This window comes from Durio zibethinus, chromosome 14 (genome assembly GCF_047325235.1).
Source record: "Durio zibethinus cultivar Kanyao isolate XHJ-2024 chromosome 14, ASM4732523v1, whole genome shotgun sequence".
Classification (NCBI taxonomy): domain Eukaryota; kingdom Viridiplantae; phylum Streptophyta; class Magnoliopsida; order Malvales; family Malvaceae; genus Durio; species Durio zibethinus.
This window is the reverse complement of record NC_143175.1, coordinates 13,004,995-13,012,285: the sequence shown is the minus strand read 5'-3', so window position 1 is coordinate 13,012,285 and position 7,291 is coordinate 13,004,995.

Here is a 7,291-nt window from a genome sequence, read left to right as displayed (position 1 = left end):
AAATTCTCTTTTTAAATAGAAAGCAAAAGGAATTAATATGTGAGAGCAAGTTTAATCTTGTTGAAAGGGGACCTAAACTACCACATACTTAAAACTTGAGAAGCTTCAACATTTGTTAACAGGGTAATATATTACTTGCTTTGAACTCAGCTTTCATAAACAGGGGAGGGGGATCAATTTAATGTTGGCTTAAGCCTTTGAAAGAAAGGGATTTACTACATTGCCAATTACATTAATCAAACATGACATTTTCCTCATAAAATGAAAGTCTATGGTTTATTATAAAACTGTCCTGTTTACATTTTTTTTAGTTGTTTCAAAATAATGTTTCGTTTGAAAAATAAAAAATTATTTTTACCTTTTTTTATTATCTTTAACCATAATTACAATCTTTTTTTTGTTTTCAAAGTAAGAGCAATTCAAGTAAAAATATCTTATAATCAATGAAAGAAATTTTTAATTTAAATCTTTTGGAAAATCAAAATAAGATACTATATTTAAGATGAGAGAATAATACATGACAAACTCTATTAAGAAATGTCTTAAAGGACCCACCAAAAAAATATGAAGTAGGAGCCAAAAAATAAATACTCCCTCTGCAAATTTGTTTCCTTCACGCGTCAATACCAACTAATATAGTAGCTTCCATTTACATCTTTCATCAAAAGAATCAAAAAAAAAATTAATAATAATGAAGTCCATTAACCTCAAAGACTTATAAGCTGAAAGGTTTTTTTAATAATTGAATCATCGAAGATCAGCCCATCGACAGACTCAGGGGAAGATTTTTTTTATCCGTTTCTCAAATAAATGTAGCGTTAAACAAGATGATTGAATCGATTAGTTTAGGTCAAACTCAAATATCAGCAAGTCTTCTTTCAAAGAAAAGACAAATTATCAGAAGTCCACTTTCTTCTATTTGGGATAATGAAAATTTGAATTTAATTGCTGAAATTAAAAATTTATACTTATTTGCTGGTAAATATTATTGTTTTTTTATTATTATTAAAATGAAGATTTTGGTTGAGTCTAACTACTAATTTCTTAACGACAAGTCCGGTGGATGCTTCAACTGGTCATTTGGAATTTTATCATATGTGGAATTAGGTAAGTTGTCATCATAAAAACAGTTAACAGATATTGAAAGATCCATATATGTAAGAAATGTACCTATTCAAAATGTACTATTGTTTTTCTTGCATGTTCTCATGTTTGACGTAACTAATTCAAAAGATCATAGTTGTCGTGCTTTTTACTTGCTCACGTGTTGTTTATGTTTAATTAAGATTTGATCTTAAAGGGTAATTTGGCAATCACAGTTGTTCAATTTTTATTATCATTATCATTTTATTAAAGCCTCCGAGCATTAAATTTTTTTTTTTTTAGATAAGATTTAATTCAAACTCGAGATTTTTCATTTTGAAACTCATATCACCGTCAAGATACAAAGCTTGAACTTATACCAAACCCCATTTAACTTGTAATGCAAATTATTCAGATTACATAACAAAACCCCTTTATTACAATTGCATTCTTATTTCTGAAAAAACCCTTAAATGCTGCAACTAACTTTAATAAGGAACCATCTACGAAAGCAATGGGAGACTTGGTTCATTCTTTTTCTCTTTTCCTGTTTAGTTGGTAACCACCAAATTAAGGAAAATGTCTCTTGAAAAGATAAGCACCTTTATTTTCACCAACTATTATGCAGTGAAAAATGAGCACATTTAATTGGTTGTTTTATCCTTCAAGTACCCAAAAGAAATCCTTTCCCCAAGTTGTAATATTTGAAACATTGGTTAGTTATTCAGGAGCGTCTGTCAAAGACAGCGATGTAGAAAACTTTCTCCGTCAAAATAGGATAATAACTAGGAAGATATAAGCTGAAACTTGATAGTGATACAAAATAATGAGAAGAATTAATTATATTAGTGATGAGAACTACTGTCCTAATCTGTTCTAGACTACATAAAAGAAATCAAGTTTTTCGGCCAATGTCATGATTCGCGTCTGTTTGCAAGAATCAATTGGTCTGTGCTGAATAAATTAATCAATATCAAGCCCTATGCTATTGGCTATAAGAAATTGTACCAAATTTCTTAAATATCAAGAAAAAATGATTCAACCTACAGGACTAGGTAAATTGAATTGTTCAGTTGTATGAATGGCAGCAACTGAGAAACAACAGCAAAGGCCAGACAAGTTTAGTGATAACGGTTAGTCTCTTTTAATAGAACCGTGTCAATAGAGAGAGAAAGAGAATCAAAGGGTTAGGATTGGACAGGTGGACAAAATTGAAGGAACAATTACAAAGTTGGTAAAGTTTGTTACTGACTTTTCAGAATCTTAGAGAAAAAAAATAAAAGTGCATAAGAAGTTCGTTATAAGTAATGAAAGGAGATGAAAAAATTGATGGGAGAGCTGAAGGTTCCTTTTCAAAGTTTTCTTCAGCTTTGCTCTTTCATCGATTTTTTATCTGTTTTTATCTTTTGTTTTTAAATTATTTCCTCTTGCTTTCTTAGCTTTTCATTTTCAGTGGTAGTTATAGGTGGTTGAGAACTAATGGAATGTTTAATTCAATCATTTTGGTCATATCTGATAAAACTTACAACAGCATTTTATACTGTAAAAAATGTTAGCTAGAGTTAGAATTTTTCTATCTGATAATTTATCCAGACAGTGACGGATAGTTAAAGGAATTTGCTATTTGGGCGTTGATCATTCAAATTCTGATGGAATGTTTCAATATCCATGGTAATTTCGGTTTTCAGTCCTGGATGAATTGAAAAAAAAAAGTTGAAAATGACAAAAATTCAATAGCATTTTCTGTTTTTTTTCCCCTTTGGGGATAGATTCATTGATCCCTCCTTCAACAACTTGGATTCCAAGCTATATGCAGTGGTTAAAGGGAATTGAGTGAAAATGAAATGAAAGTGGAAGAGCCCAAAAACCGAATGACTGAGAGAAAACATGGAAATGAAGCCTCCAACCACTTTGTGATTGAATGCTACAAACTGGAACACATTGATGGTTTTTTTATTTTTTTGAATTACTTAGACAAAAAACAAAGTTTAACCAAACAAATAATTTAGAGGTAGTAATGAAACCCCATTTTTAAGTCCCTCCAAAAGGAGTGATAGACTCTTAATAATAGCAGGAAAGACACCCCTACTTTAGAAGGTCTCGAGTCTTTCGACAAAGGGTAATAAAGAGTATATGAACAGCTTGGCTGACCAGTGTACTCCTTCGTAATGCAATTTACAGGACTGCCACCAAAAAGGGAAACTTATAGAAGAGCCAGCATCAGTATTTCATTTATAGAAAAAAAATTAAAGAAAAATATTGAAGAGCATCAGAAATTTCATTTATGCAGCATAATGTTTAGGCTCAACTTCAGTCAAGTATTTACGCCACGTCTTTTATCTACAGCCTAGAAGAGAAAAGCCAGAAACTAGAGGCTGACATGCTATAAGTTGGGATCGTCTGAACTGAAACGACATTAGCCATGACATTTCTGATTAGTGCTTATAGTTAATTATGGAAGATTGATCAGTCATCAAAATTTTGAGGTAAAAATCTTGTGCAGGATTTCCAACCATTGCTGCAGGTACTAGCCTGTTTGAGGTCCATTCCCTATTGAGCTCTTTTCTTGAATCATATTCTTTTTAAATACTGATGTATTTCGGTAGGCTGAATTGATCTCCAGATCTAGACCCTCCAATGGAAAGGGGATGTGTTGAAAATCTGCAGCAAACTTTGTAACCACAACCTTAACCTGGCATGTGTCAGCCATGCCTTACTTTTGTGCATATAATCTTCTATAATGTGATTTAGTGAAAAACAAAATAGTATTAAGTTTGGTAAGCAAAAAAAATAGCAGAAAATGGACTGCAAAGACAATGAAACAAGGAAAAATGTACTGTTTCATGATGAGCAAGTAATTTGTATAATGAAATCTTATCAGAAACAATTCCAAGGCCAGATTGCCCTAAACTGTCAGTGCTCTATAAAATTCTATGAAAAAGATACTTACGATTTATGAAGTCAAATAGGACAGATCACCAACTTTAATGAATGCTAACATCATCCCGAAAGTTGCCGTGGGTTAAAATTTTTTATTTATAAATTATAATTAATAATATTTATGATAAATTTAATAAAGTAGTAAATATAATTTTATTTATAATTTTTAATAATAGTAATGATTAGTAAAAATTTATCAATTAATTTTTAATAATATATATTTTATTGTCATAATTTATATAACAAATCAAATTCATGTATATTCTTTCAAATTTATCTTTACAAGCATAGTTTAAAAATATTAAAATGGATAATTAAAAAAATTAAAACTAAAAAAAAAAAGGCCAAAGATTAAAAAAAATAAGAGTCAAATAGAGGTGCCATATGGACATCTCTACTTAAAAATGACAATAGGCTTGGTAGATATGGGTTTATATTCGTCTCAACTCAAACTAAAAATCAAGTTATTATTTTTTATACATGACCCAACTCAACATATAAATAGATGTATAATTCATATTTGACCCAACTTAATAAAAATAAATAAATTTAATAGTATAATAGTAATAAAAATATTATTTTTACTGTAAATTATATTTTAATTATATATAAATATAATATTTTATTAAATTAAATTATTAAATAATAACTATTAATATAATACATATATAAAATAAATAAATAATAATATATATATATATATATTCTTATATATAACCGAAGATGAGATGGAACGGAGCACCCAAATCAATTTCCATTATAATCTCAACTCCGATTTTAAAAAATTATCCATGTTGGATTGACAAAAAGAAACTCATAGATATGAGTTATTTTGCAATCATAACCTTCATTAACCCCATTTCTTACAAAATTCATGTTATTAAAAAAAAAAAAAAAAGGCATGGCTAAAAAAAATAAAAATCCAAATATAGGTGCTACATTGACACTTCAATTGCTCATTTATTTCTTCAAATATAAATGAGAAATATTAAAATGGATAATTAAAAAAATAAAGCAAAAAAAATGAAAGCACCCAAGCAAAAAAGAATAAAAAAGCCAAATGGAGCACCACATGGACACTTTGATAATGGATGGTTTGGTAGATTTATCCTTATCCTAACTCGACCCATTTTTATAATAATTTAATCTAATTTCGATTCCGACCAACATTGGATTATTATTTTTTATAGCTAATCCAACCCGACAAATAAATTGATAACCCACATACTATATGCATTAATCCAAAATTAATTAAATTATTTAAATTTAGTATAATGTTCAAAAAAAATTTAATATAAATTACATCTTAATTATGTATAAATAAAATATTTTATTAAATTAAAATATTAAATAATAATTTTATTAATATAATATATATAAATATAAAATTAAAATAAAATAATAAAAAATATATTTTTATATATACTCAGGATTAGGCAAAATACTATAAACCTTCCTCAAACCTAATTCTTATTTAAAAAAAAAAAAAAAAAAACTTGATATGATCTCGAATTTAAAAAAAAATGCACTTATTTAATCTATTGAATTGAAATTCATCAAATACAAATTTTTGGTCATCCCCACGTCTATTGAATTATTTCTTACAAAATTTATTTAATTAAAAAAGTAATAATAATAAAAAGAAAGTGGCAAAAAAAAAAAAAAGCCAAAAGGTGCCACGTGAACATCTTAATTGCCCATTTTCTTACAAAATTTAATGCATAGATTAAAAAAAAACTCAAAATTTTAAATTTTAAATTAAAAAAAAAAAGCAAATAGCTAAAAAGACAAATTAGGATACCACGTCAACACTACCGTTTGTACCTTTTTTTTTTTTATAAAACTATCTAATTTAAAAAAACAAAAAGGAAAGCATCGAAAAAGAAAAAGGTTTTTAATTAAAAAAACAAATGACCTCATGCATAATTTTTTAAAAAATAAAAATAAAATTATTTATTAAACATAAAAGATAAATAAATAAAAATAAAAAAATAAACAAATAAGGGAACTCATTGGGTGCCACGATACACCCAAATGAGTAAAATTAATATATTAGACTAGAAATAAATTTTTTTGGTTCTGTCATCTGCATTTATCATTTTAAAAAATTATTTAATTAAAAAAATAGGAATGATACGTAAATATTTTAATTAACTTCTTTTGCTCATAAAATTTATCTAATTAAAAAATCAAAAATAAAAAAATAAGACTAAAAGCTAAAAAAAAAATTTTAAAAGGGTTTATAGAAGGTGTTAATTGACACTTTATATTGAGTTTAAAATATTAATTTATTAAATTAAGGTTAAAAATAATTTTATTAATATAGTATTATATACACTTAAAGTTAAATTAATTATAAAATATCTACATTAATATATAACTCAAAATTGATCGAAACAAAATACCGTAAATATGTTTTCGACCCTATATTATTTATTTTTGAAAAACTCAACCTATTCAATACTCAATCCTTATTTTTTAAAAAAATCAACCTTTGTCAAATCAAAATGGATCAAAATCAATCGAATATAGATTATTTTGGCATATATATCAATTGACACCAGTTGTTGCAAAATTTGTCTAATTAATAAAAAAAAAAGGAAAATGAAAAAAAGTCAAATGACTGTCACATGACTTTTATTCGTTCTTTTACAATAGAATTTTAATAAAAAAAAAAAAAGAAAAAGGGAAAGAACAAGAAAATATAAAATAAAAAACATAAAAAAAATGAAAAGAAAGTTTATTTAAGTACTAGTGGAGATCCCATTTAAATGGAAATCTATCGAATACGAATTATTTTGACACATCTATCCATTAGTTTTTTTTTTTCAAAATTTACATAATTAAAAAATAAAAAAACTAAACGTAATTAAAAAAAAAAAACAAAAAACAAAAAGGGACAAAAACAAATTAGGATGCCATGTGGAAATGCACATTTTTTTCACAAATTAATCTAAATAAAAAATTTATAACAAAAAATTTGGGATTGATGGATTACATCTTAATTACATATAAATATGACATTTTTCTTAAATTAAAGTATTAAATAATATCTTTATTAAATAATACATTTATATAAATAAAATATAATTTAACATGTATAGTTAAGGCCAAATGGAATACTATAAAGTTGCCTCCTACTAAATTTTGATTTTCGAAAAAAACTTTGATTCGATTTCAAATAAAAAAATATACCTATTGAATCGAGAAGAATCAAAATCAATTAGATATGCATTGTTTTGTTGAGCATACATCAAATGACTTTTTT